This window comes from Cupressus sempervirens, chromosome 9 (assembly GCF_028749045.1).
Source record: "Cupressus sempervirens isolate cs-2001-9-10 chromosome 9, ASM2874904v1, whole genome shotgun sequence".
Classification (NCBI taxonomy): Eukaryota; Viridiplantae; Streptophyta; class Pinopsida; order Cupressales; family Cupressaceae; genus Cupressus; species Cupressus sempervirens.
The window spans coordinates 299,327,482-299,343,007 of record NC_143126.1 but is presented as its reverse complement, the minus strand read 5'-3'; the positions used below and the strand labels follow the sequence as shown (position 1 = coordinate 299,343,007).

The window sequence follows — 15,526 nt, the reverse complement described above, 5'->3', positions numbered from 1 at the left end:
TAGGAAAAGGTACCCAAGATCTGTGCAAGTTTTCGTCATGTAATACCACTGCAGGTATCCCTGCCAAACCTGAACCTCTCCATCCAGGTTTGGATCCCAGGCCAGATCCAACTAAGATTTAACTATGGCACACTAGGCCAGACCCTGGACACTCCCAAGGCAAACTGTGACAAATCATGTAATGTCCACTTCTTGAAATAGGACTTAATAATAAACTTAAAATACAAAAGAATAAAATTTAAATTTAGAGAAAAAAGAAAAGAATAAAATTTAAATGTAACATAGTTGAAATTTACTTAATGACAAGTCAAAAGCCATGAAATGAAAAGCCGTGACTCCCTCAAACACGAGATATAAAAAGGGGGCAAAAAACTTCATTTGTAAGGGGAGAGAGGAAGGAAGAGAAAAGGGAAGGTGTGATTCAAGAAGGAATAAATGGGAGAGAAAAAGTATTAAGTAAACAAAGAGCAGCAATGATGGAGGGTTGTGGCTCTCTCAAAAGGTGGCAATGATGAAAGGTTGAAGCTCTCACAAAGGGCAGAAATGGTGAAGGATTGTGACTCTTCTAAAAGGTGGTAATTGTGAAAGGTTGTGACCATTGCAAAGGGTAGACATGATGAAGAAGTGTGACTCCCCCCTATATTGGAAGATATCAAGGAGAGAAGGTTTTATTTCAGGACATTCAAGGGAGATCTATGTGGCGAATAATATAATGTTCTCAAAGGCAACAATGGAAAGTGGTGACTCAATTCTTATCAAAGGTGGTGACTCAATTCTTAAGAAAGGTGGTGACCCTTTCACCAATAAAGCATAAAGGAGAAATCATCCCAAGCATTCAAGGAAGTTTTTATTAGAATAATTTTAGTATCCAAGTTTCTTTCTATATTTGGCTTGCTATTCTAGAACCTTCATTTAGGCTTTATTTTTAGTTATCTTAATATGGTCTATTTTTAGACGTTGTCTTTATCTAGACAACTTTGTTTTTCAGTTAACGCTTTTTATAGCATTTCTAAAACTCTATTTATTTATGCATATTGTTACGACAATTCATTCCATTTTCTAAAATTTCAGATTTACCAATGATCATCCTTCTTCCATCAATCATTAATCCCTCAACAAATCAACCAAACAATTAAACAATCATCAAATTCACATCAGTCCTCACTTCATCTTGAGATAAGGAAAACATACAATTCAGCAATCAAGTATCACTCTATCAAATCAACATTCATTCAATCAGCAACCACCAATGTATCAAACTAGCATTGACTATATTGTCACTCTTCAATCATCTAATCACAATTACTTAATCATAACTTACCAATACCTCAAATCATAAAATTAAAGGAATCCTTTCAATAAATCGATCATTCAACAACAATTCAATACACAATGAAGTCAGAACATCAATAAGCAACAGCAATTGCATAACACCGAACAGATCTGATCGGACTTACAACAATCTTACTCAGGCATATAGAATCTGAATATTATATCTATATATTGGTATATACTATGAAGTATCAGTTTTTTATAACAGGCAATGGGCATCATAGTGGGTCTTATTTATGATTCCTTGCTTATGAATAATGGTCCTATATTATTTATGTTTATTAATCATGTATAGGAATATGATATTACTATGTGATCTTTTAAATCAAAACCAGTTCTGCACTAATCGTTGTATTTTCCGACTAAGCTGATGTTCATTTTGTCAAATACTTTACATATATTTTTCTTTTAAAGATTTGCATATAGTGTTTGATTGTAATGTTCTCAAAAATTCTTGGGGTTAATCAAGATAAGACAGTTCGTTCTTACACAAGTTAAATGATAAAGACTAAAATATGAGCATTTAATTAGCATTTTGGATGCAAGAAGATAATTATTCATAACAATCTGACCTCAAGTTGCAGCATTATATGATGGTAACTCAGTTGCTACAAAAGCCCAGAATAAGGATACCTGTGATATAATTTCAAGTAATCTTGACCATAGCATAAACTTTATGTCAATCTCCCACTCAATAAATCTGACTATGCACCCCAACCACATACAACAGTCAAATGAAAAATCTGAGAATATTAGCACTCGTTCCCAACTAAAGAAAACATCAGTGAGCAAAGTATCTGAATGGGCCAAGTAAAAAGGCCCATCCAACAGAAGGATATACTTCCAATGCTTGCATCACTGAGGGAAGCCCCACATTCTCAGAGACAAGCATGAAAGGCACCGAGCATAGCAGAGTGCTCAGATATTGAGGTCTCAGTGCATAGAAGAATGCTGCTGCAGATTAATAATATGGCTTTACAGATAGATAATATGACTTTTACAGAAACAGCCCTTCAGATGGTCTTGCCCAATAAAGTGGCAATTCAAAATACTCGAACCACTGTAAACTATGAAGACTTCCTAGTAGTTCCCCCATGTATGCTTTCTTCATCCACCTGTGATGAAGAATCAACCAGTAAATAACTTCTACATACATATGAAGTCTGTTCTCGTATCCTCATGTATAATTGACCTGCCAAACTACCACCATAGGGATGAAAGGAAGCAATTCACACTTAAGGTTAAGTAAGTAATCACCCAGTATCTCACAGCAGCATAAACTCCTAGCAAATCCACAGGAAACTACTGAACCACATTATTCGGTGCTAGCTCAAGCTTCTTGTATGCCCATAGAAATGTATGAAGAAAGCATACGGCCAAGTATCTGAGTAACACCTCTGCCGCAATGCAATACAATTTTCTGGGATTCGATTGTGTCAAAAAATTTAACATCAACTTTTCAGATCACACTCCATGATCCATCATTAGGATGCAAGAGAACATAAGGAGCAAAAGCTCTTCCTTGGAGTAGTGCCTCTTTGGAGTAAAGATACCTCAGCTCACAAACTCCTCGTTGGAGTAGTGCGCAATATTTTTTTATGTGCATATAACATTATTCAAAGCTAACTCTTTATGATGAGTGGATTCCAACATATATTTATGTCCTCGTAGAATAAATTAACCCCATAAAATATGATATTTGCATAAGATATTCAGTTAGTCACTTGAAGTTCAGGAATAAGGTGTCTAACGCACCAAAAACTCTCATGCCAGGATAAATATTTAAATATCACTTCAACTCGTCATCCACCAGAAGACTACCACACAGAAGAAAGGAATAAGCTCGAATAGTTCATATTGCATCAGCAATACTAACTGATATTACCCAAAGATACAAAACAAAAATCCAGCTGCTTGTTCAAGGCCTTCATGCCAAACTCATCAAGATTTGAAAATATAATATTCAAGAGGAACATCAAATGCTAAATGAATGAGCCACTGATTATGTTTTTCCAAAAGCTCTAAATATTCCATTACAACAAATATCCTTCAATTCCAGCAAAAAGTATAAATCTCAAAAACTTTCTTTTTTAAAGTAGCCAAATATTTCAAAATTTTCTTTCATTGATGCACAATCATGAATCCAAAACTGAATCCACCTCAAATATGAAACGGGTTTCCGTCCAATCCAAGGGTTTTTGTCCTCCAAAATTCCAAACTGAAAGTTAGATGCTCTTAGGCCCTCAAAGGAATAACTAAAAAGCCAGCATTATTGGATGAACCTCTCATTGTTCTTTTATACTTCATAGCCCATTTCAAAGACTCCTGGCTTTCACTCTGCTTTGCCTCTTGATCTTCATTTTTCTTTATCTTTATTTCCCCCTCTTTTAATTTGAACTTAGGGGAATAATAATAAAGTAGCTTTATTACAGTTTCACTTAAACCAACATTAAAGTCAATTTATTAAGTTAATTAAATAATATCAATTTTATGATTTACTTTTGAGGGATAATATTAAATAATTAAATTAATTACTTTTATTACCATATTAAATATTTGTCTTCAAAGGTCACATTACAAGGGGACATTACACAATGTGAGCAACTCTTAGTTGTTTGAAAATCAATTGTGGCAAGGATAAAAAGAGAATATAAGGAGGTAGAAACTATTATGAGGTCCTCTTCTAAGCACACCACTAAAGGAAATGCAAAGAGGGAGAAACTATTATGAGGTCCTATTCTAAGCACGACATCTCATGGTGGTGACAAATTGTCTCGTGAGGCCAAGGGGATGCAAAAAAGGCAGTGTATTTTAGTGGAGAATCTTCGCCTTTTGGTGAATTCAAGGATTTCCCGTGGTTGAAATTGGCGAATATGAAGCCATGTCATGGTGGCCAAAGCGCCCATAATTATGGTGATGACCAGGTCAACAGTCCTTCACATCGCCAATTGTATTTTTCCTTTAACATCACTGCTCATTGTATTCACCTTGCATTAGGCCAACTTGGTTAGTATAATTGCATCCAATTACACCAACTGTTATTAAATTTGACTTGCATGACTCCGTCCATTTCGTCCACTATCATTAAGTTTTAATTGCCTGTGTCTGCCCATTTCGCCTACAGTTATTGATTTCAAATTGGAGTGCGCACATTTTGCCAAAATTCAAAAAAATGGAAACCAATTTCATTATTTCATCAAATTTGATATAAATTCCAATTCTAAACACAACGCGCGCTTTCAGATTTCTTAGTCCTTTTGTATCCCATCACAAAATTTTGGAGCTCTACGAGTCTGATTGGCATCTTGATTTGGAAATTCGCAATCCTACAACACATTACACAATAGTTAGAATTCCAGAGAAAGCATAAAGGACCAAGGTAGGCAATAATTTCTTCACACTTACAAACCACTGCTTGAATATTATCATCATGATTAATGAATTTTATCTTCACTATCAAATGCAAAGCTTATTAACATACGCAATGCTAGGACATAACCATCATTTGCTAATCACATTCTTTCAAAACTGTGCTGCCCTGTCATGAAGTTCTGATATTTCTGTTCTGCAAAATAACACGCGTTCATTCTAGACCAAAGTAACGAGAATCGAAATCGTATCGGAATCGGCACGGCCGAATCGAATCGTGAATCAGGGGTGAATCGTCGGTGAATCGGCAATGAATCGGCAAATTTGAAAAAACCCTTTAAATGTAGAGATTTTAACAATTTAAGACTTATTTCATGCACCCTTTATTGAATATAACTTAAACACACTATAACATCATCAAATAGAAGTTGAAACTTAACATATATAAACATGGAAGTTTGTGTTTACCACATGGGGTAAAGAGTTTTTATAAGACAGCTTCACATCCAACACCTACTCCAAATGCTTCAAAGCATATCACCCCTCTCGAAAGGCTTGCTCTATTGTTCTCTCCACCACAGACACTCCATGCCTGCAACAGCTTCAGGTCTCATCAACTGGTGAGACTTCCCACGACTGATAACCGCAGCGACTAGGGGTCTAGGGGGCAACGCCCCCAGCGGGGTCGAGGGGCAGCGCCCTTGCGGGGTCCTGGGTCAGCGCCTCGGGCGCGCTCCCTGTCGCAATACAGGGCAGGGTCGAGGGGCAACGCCCCCGTCGCCAAAACCAAATTTGCACTCTAAAACCCACACAAAACTATATGGAACACAGTGTTTTTGTGATTTTCTTCTGATCCCACACTCTTTCTGGGAACCGCTGATGTTTTACTACCTGATTATGTCTTTCCCTTCCCTTGGGCATCATCCGTTATGCATTCTAAACATTTTTTATTTGTCGTCATTTTTTTTATTTTTTTTTATAACCTATGGTTCTTCTTTTCTCTTCTCCTCTCTTCTAGTCATGCTTAACAATTAGAAGGCCCTTTAGGGTTATAACAAAGAGGAAAGGTAAAAAAGAAAGCAAAAAACATAAGTGATTTTTTTATTATTTCCAACTAAACATGCATGCTATTGCCAGCTGATTTTTGGCGATTTCTAATGGCGATTCAAGCGATTTTTTGAGTGAATCGCCAATACATGCGATTCAGGCGATTCACCCGATGAAATCGCCGATCACGATTTTCGACTCCAAAAAAATCGGGGTGCATGAATCTGATCGTTGAATCGGCGATTCACGCGATTTCAGCGCGATTCTCGTTACTCTGTCCTAGACCATTGTATTGCTATTGATTTTAATTCCTAGTGAGAGGTCGGACAAGGGTGACTCTCCTCCGGGTTGTAAAGGGATTGAGATGTCAAGGGATGGTGAATCTCAAACTGATACTACTCAGTCTCTTATCAGGGCAATGAAGGGATTGTTAGTGGAAGGCTAAATGTTGACAAGGGTAAGACTCCCCAGAGCAGTGAAGGGATTGGGAGGCCATCAAAAGGCCCAATACTTGGAGATACTACCATAAAGGCTTTCTTTGGAATTGGCAACGTTTTTGGTCCATCAACTTGTGCAACTACAAGTGCAAAAGGCAATCACAATAGCTCACCACCACCACAAGCTCAGGTTGTCATCGAGTTAGATCAAAATGCATCGAATGAGGATGACAGTGCTGGAACAGCAAAAGATGTTGTAAGGGAAACACGGAATGAGAAATTTCAGTTGAATGAAAATGCTAGGACTGAAGACAATATTGATCTTGGTACAAAGAAAGGAAAAAGGAATATAAAAATGGGGCGGGAGTTGGAAATGAAAAGGAATTTTAAGTTTGACTGGGTAGCAAAGTACTAGTTCATTGAAGCAATCCCAATCAATGATGAACAACCAACAGAATGCAGGTGTATGATTTGTACCTAGAAAACTAAAAGAGAGAGGAAATTGCAGCTAAAGTTGAACACTATAGAAAAGTATATTGGTAAGGTTTATGAAAAACAAACCATAGACAAAAAGGAAATACCAGTAGTGAGATGGAAATCAAAGGAAGAATGTCTTCATGTTAAGTATGCCATAGAATATGAAGAGAATAGCAGGCGAACGGCAATAATTGGTACTGGTAGTAGTGGAAATCCAATCAAGGTTGGGCTTCAACATGCAGCCAATGATGCAATACCTGGCAAAGCCCATTCAGATGAGTATTATTTTTCATATTTTGTCTAGAGGGCGTCCTATGAGAGACTTCTCAGAATATAGGAATTTATTATCTTTTTTTAGAGTTCCTCACTATCCTGTCACATTGGTCAACAAGCATTGGATGGGAAATGGCAAACTGTCTTGCTAAGGTGGAAAAGCAAAATTTACAGGAGAGAAAGAATCCAAATTCATTTCCTTATCCATAGATGAAGTCATTAGGGTAGACAACACTGTTTGTGTCTCTATGCATGTGTATATTGTAAGAGGACATGTTCATCAAGCTCATCTACTCTATATTCATAAAATGTGGGCTAATTCAACTGCAGAAAATTTATATTTAGAAGTTAAAAAAACTTTAAATAAAATTGTTGATATGGATGACTTGACAATTGTCAAGAAGTTAGTGTGTGTTGGAGCTGATGGAGCTGCAATAATGCAAGGGCAAAGGACTAGTCTTTGTGCAAGATTACAAACTAGTATTGCACCTTACATGCCTAGTATATACCAAAGCAACGAGAATCGGAATTAGATCAGAAACGGCAAGGCTGAATCGAATTGTGAATCAGAGTCGAATTGGCCACACATCGAAATCAAATTGGCAATTTTAATAAACCCTTGAAATTTAGAGATTTTAACAATTTAAAACATATTTCATGCACCCCTTTATTGAATATAACTTAAAAACACTATAACATCATCAAATAGAAGCTAACATACATAAACATGGAACATAAATGATAAACCCATCACATACGTAACTACATTACACGTAAAATGTAAATTGTAGCTTAAGTAAATAGAAATCATAGTATCATAATGAGTCAAATCATAGAATGTATGTAAGATGAAGAATCAAGATCCATGAAATGTATGTCTATTAGTATATGCAAACATATCCTTTTTTGGTGTTCTTCCTTCTTGCTGGTTGCAAACCTGTGGTTTTTCTTTTCTCTTATTCTCTCTCACTTTTCCTCTCTTCTACTCATGCTAAACAATTAGAAGGCCCTTTAGGGTTAAAACAAAGAGGAAAAGCAAATAAAAACATTAAAAAAATGTGTTTTTATTAAAATTTGACTTGACTTTTTTCTTACTTGTGTGGCCGATTTTTCGCAATTCATAGAGGTGATTCATGCGAATTACCGGTGATTCGGGCGATTTCATCATGATTCTCATTGCTATGGTATATACTATAACAATAATAGATAAGCTTCTATTATTAGTTAATGATTGTCTATTTGTACTCTATTGTAAATACTAGAATATTTCTAATATTAGTTAATCTGTAGTTATCTATTAACTTTCTTTAGCTTTCTTTTAGCTAGAATAGAATGTTTCTATTCTTTACAATCATTTCCTAAGGAAACATCATTTTATTCTTTTGTATATATTGACCTCTCAGTCTCTGTTAATATTAAGCAAGTATTTTACCAATTACTTCGTAATATGATATCAAAGCCATTTTTATTTTTTTGGAAAATCATAATTTCTTTTCTGAAATTATTAGAGCCTATTTTCAAAATTATTTCTCTGAAATATTTGCTTCGAACTAGGGTTTGGCTGAGAATATTAATATCAATATTCACATTTTTTTTCTAGCCATTTTTTGAAAAAACGTGACTTTTTTTAGGGCATTTTCGTCCATTTTTTCTACACATCTAGGGCAAGGAGCGACACCAAGGGTTTTAAGGGTAACAGATTTGCGCCCAAAAACTGTTTTTTGTTGCATATTTGCCATTGATTTCAAGCTTTTTTCAGCCCAAGATGTTTCTTTTTGAAACCCTAATTCTTGGGCTCGAAAATTTTTTCTGATCAAAGATTCTTGATGGATTTTTCGAGAGCTCGACTAAGTTGTCATCAAATTTTTTTGAGTGCCTCGATTTTTGTGCCTTGATTTTTGAGCCAACGAATCCAAAAACCGACAACATATTCTTTTTGGGTTTTTCAAGCTCTCTTATGGGTACCCCTTCAACTTTTTTGGCTCTTCTACTTTTTGCCTCGAAGTACGTGCCTTACAGATTTTCATGCTTTTTCATTGAAAAATGAGCTATGGCATCTCTGACTAATATTTTGCTCAAGAGCAATTCAAAATTCAATGTTTGGAATTATGGCACTTGGAAGCAGTGGATAATAGCAATTTTTGAATATCAGAACACTGATTAGATTGTTTTGGGTGTTACACAGTGTCCGACTGCCCCTAATACTAATCAGGCTACATGGGATTTGAATAATCAAGAGGCGGTGATACTCCTCAAAATATCTGTAGCTGATGATCAACTCTCTCAGATTCCATTCGGCAAGACAGCTACCGAGATATGGGCACATCTCAAGAATCCTCATGAGACTTCTGACAAAAGCAGAACTTTCTTTTTGAAGAACACTCTGTTTTCTATTATCATGGATGAGCAAACATCACTCCAGGCTCACCTGAATAGGATTCAGGAAATTCGTGATCAATTGTTTGCCATTGTTTGCAAGATGGAGGAAGAGGACATTGTGGTCATCACTCTTAGGAGTTTACCCAAGTCCTATGAGCATTTTATCGAGACTCAACATAACTTCTTCTGGTGTTGATCTGGAATTCACAGAGCTCTGCACACTCCTACTTCAACAAGATTGGTGGAAACAACAGTTCGGTAGCAACTCCAACTCCACCTCCACCTCCACAGAGCAAGCATTTGCTGCTAAATCTTTTCAGAAGGATAAAGGCAAGTCTCAACAGTCTTCTCAGCAAAAGTCGTCTGCTCTAGCTTTAGAAGGCTCCCAAAAGAACATTCAATGCAACTATTGCCACAAGTTTGGTCACATAAAGGTTGAACGTCGAAAACGCTTAGCTGCCCAATCTAAGCAATCAAGTTCACAGCCCAAAGCGAACAACGCAAAGCACACTGAGTAAGCGGAATCTTCCTTTTACGCCTTCATGGCTAAAAGACCTATGTATCATGTGAAGTCGTCTGCCTGGTACATTGATTTAGGTGTCTCTCATCATTTCACCCGCTTCAGAGACCGATTCACTGACTACCAGCCTTATTTAGATTCTGTTATTTTTGGTGGTGAAGACGAGTACATTGTTGTTGGCAAAGGCAACATTCAAATTCAGTCTGATGGGAGGAGTCTCATTTTCCTCGATGTGTACTACGTTCCAGGGATGGAACTAAATCTACTCTCAGTCAGTCAGTTGTTGCGACATTCTCCACAATTGGATGTCACCTTCAGTTCACATCTGTGTACCATCACTGATAGGGCAACTTAGTCTATTGTTGCAGTGGGTCTTGAGGATTATGGTCTTTTCCGACTTATTGATTTTGGTGATTCTCAGGACTCAACTACGGCTGCTCGACGGTCTTCTATTAGCACACTTTGGCATTAGCGACATGGGCACTTAAATGTGCATTATCTCTCTCAGCTTGCTCAGTAAGAGCTTGTCCTCGATTTGCCAGAGATTCAGACTCAGCAGCTTGGAGTTTGTGATGCATGCCAGGCTAGGAAGCAACATCGCACACCTTTTGCCAGTGGCGATTCATGGCGAGCTTCTAGGTACTTCAGCTTGTTCATGCCAATATATGCGGCCCTATCGCAACTTCTGTTCTTGGGTCTAGGTATTTTCTGTTGTTCATTGATGATTTCAATAGAAAAATGTGGGTTTATTTTCTTAAAAAAATCAGATGCATTTCCTGTCTTTCAAAAGTTCAAACCTTAAGTTGAAAAAGAGTTCAGGAAATCTATTATTATTCTTAGGTCAGACAATGGGGGGGAATTTTGTTCTAATGAATTCTCTAGCTTCTTTGATAGTCATGGCATCAAACGCCAATTAACCACACACCACACACCACAACAAAACAGTATGGTTGAATGTCGGAACAGAATAATCACCGAAATGGCTTGCTCCATGCTTGAACACAGACAAGTTCCGAAGAAGTTCTGGGCAAAAGCAGTTAACGCTGCAATTTATCTTTTGAACCGATCACCCACAGTGGCGATCAAACATAAGACTCTGGAAGAGGTCTGTTTAGGTCACAAGCCTAAAAACAGTTACCTGAAAGTTTTTGGCTCCCTTGCTTTTGTTTGGATCCCTAATGCGTCCCGCACCAAGTTGGATGCCAAGAGTAAAAAAATTGTGCTTGTTGGATACAGCAATCTTCACAAAGCCTGCCGCTTGATTGACACTAAGACATCTAGTCTCCTATATAGTCATGATGTAGTCTTTGATGGGCAGCAAGGACCATTCATGCCTGTTTCTCATGTACCTGATATAGCATACCAGCCTATGAAGGCTCGTGATTTGGGAGTTGGACTTCTATTAGGTCCACCTGATGGGAGGGCTCCAGTAGCTCCTGTGGCTCCAATTATACTAGTGATCCCTATACAGACACCTCCAGCTTCTCCTTCAGGATCACCTAAGTTTGTAGATGCTTCACCTGCGTTTGATCCAGATTCTTCAAATTAGGAACCTGATCATAGAGCATCTCCTGATGCTAATGTTGGTCATTCTCCTCTCCGGCCTTAGTGGTGAGCTAAGACACTTGTTGATCTTTGTGATGATGAGCTCATTGATGGGAGAACTACTTGGAAAAAGAACAAACCTATAGAGTATATTAAATTTGCTCTCATGGCCAACATTCACAATGTGTTTGAACCTCAAACATATTCTGAGGCTAAAGGAATTCCAGAGTGGGAACAGGCCATGACATCTGAACACCAGAGCTTGCTAAAGAATAACACCTGAGTCCTTTCTGATCTTCCACCAAGGAAGAAACCCATTGGCTGCAAATGGGTTTACAAAATCAAATACATATCTGATGGTACTTTGGATAAGTACAAAGCTCGTTTAGTTGCAAAGGGCTTTTCTCACCATCAAGGTATTGATTATGAGGAGACCTTTGCCCCTATTGCAAAGATGAGCACAATCAAATTAGTCCTCGCCATGGCAACACAGTTTGGCTAGAAGGTCCATCAAATGGACGTCAAGAGTGCTTTCCTAAACAATCTCCACGAAGGGGTCTACATGATGCAACCTCTTGGTTTCAAGGTTGTCGATAAAGAACATCAAGTTCTCAGAGTAGTGAAAGCTCTCTATGGCTTGAAGCAGGGCCCACGGGCATGGTACATGAAAATTGATAAGTACCTCAGTGATCAAGGCTTCCAGAGGAGTTCTTTAGACTCAAATTTGTACATCAAGACTACTAACAATGACATCATCCTTCTGGTTATTTATGTGGATAATTTGATCATCACTGGTAATTCAAAATCTTTGATTCAGGGAATCAAACAAAATTTATGCCAGTCTTTTGATATGACTGACCTTGGGCTCGTGCATTATTGCCTTGGTGTTGAGGTTTGGCAACAGTCTTTTGATATATTCATCTCTCAGTCCAAATATGTTAGGGCCCTATTACACAAATCCCGTATGGAGGATTGCAAGCCTGCATCTACACCCAAGGAGAAAGGTCTCAAGTTATCAGCAAAGTTTGATTCTCCTCCCATTGATGATACTACATACAGGAAACTAGTAGGCAGCCTCATCTACCTCTCTGCTACTAGGCCTGATATCAGTTTCGTAGTCAGCTACATCTCACATTTTATGACAGCTCCTAAGGCCGATCATTGGATGGCAGCAAAGTGTGTGCTTCATTATGTGAAGGGTACTTTAGATTATGGCCTTCTTTACTCTCGGAGTTCTAATCCTAGACTCAGTGGGTTCATAGATTCATATTGGTCAGGCTCTGTTAATGATAAAAAGTCAACTTTTGGATACGTGTTCAATTTGGGATCTGGTGTCGTCACATGGACCAGAAAGAAGTAATAGGCAGTTTCTCTCTCCTTTATAGAGGTTGAATACAGAGGGACAATCAAGGCAGGTTGTGAAGTTGTTTGGCTTCATCCGATGCTTGAGGACATGTAGATGTCACTAGCAGGACCGCCACTTTCTTGTCGATAACAAAGGCGTTATCAACTTAGCACAAAATCCAGTCTTCCACGAACAAACCAAGCATGTGGATGTTCACTGTCATTTCATACGACAATTGCTTGAAGACGGGACAATAGACTTGCAATATGTTCCTACCACAGATCATACTGCAAACATTCTTACCAAGCTTCTTGGTCATGATAAGTTTGTTAAATTCAAAGGACAGTTTGATGTTGTGGATAGATTATCCATTAAGGAGGGTATTACGATAATAGATAAGCTTATATTATTAGTTAATGCTTATTTATTTGTAATCTATTGTAAATAGTAGAATGTTTCTAATATTTATTAGTCTATAATTATTTGTTAGCTTTCTTTAAGCTAGAATAGAATGCTTCTATTCTTTACGATCGTTTCCTAAGGAAACATCGTTTTATTCTTTTGTATATATTGACCTCTCGGTCTCTATTAATATTAAGCAAGTATTTACCAATTACTTCTTAATATATATGCCATGGCCCACCAAATGAATTTAGCATATAAGATTGTAAGCGATTTTCCGACAATGTCAAAAGTTGAAGATCTAATCTGTGAGCTCCACTCCTACTTCTGCAGAAGTCCTAAACGTTTTGCAAAATTTAAGATTTTTCTGAGGGAGTAACAACAAGAAACAAGCTTCTCAAGGATGTTGAGACCATATGGATCTCTTTACATGGACCAATAGAACGAGTTCTAAAAGAATATCAATCTTTGAATGGAGTAATATATGAGCAATCCTCACAATAGACAAAGCTCCTAATCCATTAAAAAGGTTAAATGATATAGAGAGCCTGTTAACTTTAGCTAGTCTTCTCCCCATGCTGGATTTAGTGAACAAACTTGTTAAGAAAGCCCAACACAGAAAAATGTATATTCATGAGTATAGTGATTTACGTAAAATGACATGCATGGCCCTAGATGCTTTGTATTCAGATCTCATAATTCATTGCCCAATTTTTTCCAAGTGGGGGATAATTAAAGATTTGAATCATGCTGAGAATTTTTTAGGATTCAATGCAAAAAATGAGCTATGTGTGTTTGTGTAAGGATTTCAAATACTAATGCACCAATCTAAGACAAGCAAGCGAGGAAGAGTACTACCAGTTAGAAAGGAAGATTTTGATAGGATTGTTAAATCTATTAGTGAAAATGTGAAGTCCATTTCCTACCAACTTTCAAGTGAGATTCATGAAAGATTCCCTTGAGAAGAAATTCTTGAAGCCATGGGTTGTGTGTTTCCTCAGTTTTGGAAACACTTAGGAGATACTCCAAATGATGCAAAGTTGTTTCATAAAAAATTTGAGGAATTGATAACACAGTTTTCAAAACCTGTGCATTGCAATGGACAACCAATACAAGGAATTTTAGATTCAAATAACCTTAGTAAACAATGTAAACAATTTGCATTGTGTATGAAATAGCAGATGGGAAACTTCGAGAATCCATTTGGTCCTGGTTCAATAAGAAGGCTCTAGAAAAGGATAAGTCAGAGTGAAGTATTGCGTAATTCAATACCAGAATATTTCATACTTGTTGATGTTAAGATTATAGTCTCATTCGGATTGAAGTTATCAGATTATTACTATAGTTATATGTATATGTAATTGAGAAAAAATCATATATATATATATATATTGATATTCAATAAACATACATATATATATATATATATATATATATATATATATATATATATATATATATATATATATATATATATATATATATATATATATATATATATATTTGAATTAATCTAATTGTAATTATTCTGATGGAATAGCATACTTACTGAATGTTTAGACTAACCGATAGTTCTAGATCGGTGTCTATGATTATTATAAGTCAAGCCCACGTAGGGCCATGACTCTCCATGGCATATGCCACGGGAGAGTCATGTCCCTCCATGGACATTGACTCTTTGTGCATATATATATCCCTATGCTATTGGTGACTGTAATGATCAATATCAATAACAAGGCATAACGATTATTACAGTCACCTGAGACAAGTCATCACCATTATATAAATATTCTGATCTGAACATTAAACATTACTGGTTAACTGCAATAAATATAGATATACATTCATTCAAGACTGAGATATATAAATGCAGTGATCTTTCTCTATAAAGATCTGATTTCTTTAAGATGGTATCAGAGCCTCGTTAGAGGAAAATCATTAGAAACATATTGGTATAGAATTTTATCATATCAGTCAGAGTAAATTAAGACTAAGATGGTGAACAGGATCAAAGTAGAAGACAGACTGGAAGGGGCCGGAAACTTCTCTTCATGGAAAATATGGATTATAGCCTTACTTGAAGAACTTGAGTTAGAATCCTTCATAGAAAATGATCTAAAGATGCCTGAAGAACAACCTAAAGGGACTACTTGGAACAGACGAAACAAAAAATCATAGAAAATTATAATCAATACCGTTAGAGATCATATTATCCCTTCAATAGCAAGATTGAAAATAGGTTATGAAGAATTCAAAACTATAAAAGATACATTTGAAATAAACAATGCAAGCAGAATGCTGACCTTAAAGCAGCAACTCATGAATATAAAAATAAACAAAGGAGAGGCAATAATGACTTATTTCTTAAGGATTTCTGAAATAAAGGATCAACATGCCACC

At 36.7% G+C, this 15,526-nt stretch overlaps 1 protein-coding gene across 1 annotated transcript in view; it reads right to left on the bottom strand.

Annotated features, from left to right (window-relative positions):
• LOC149538585 (uncharacterized) overlaps positions 1-15,526 on the bottom strand; it is a 164,681-nt gene that overhangs the window by 102,879 nt on the left and 46,276 nt on the right. The gene's annotated exons all lie outside the window — the stretch shown is intronic.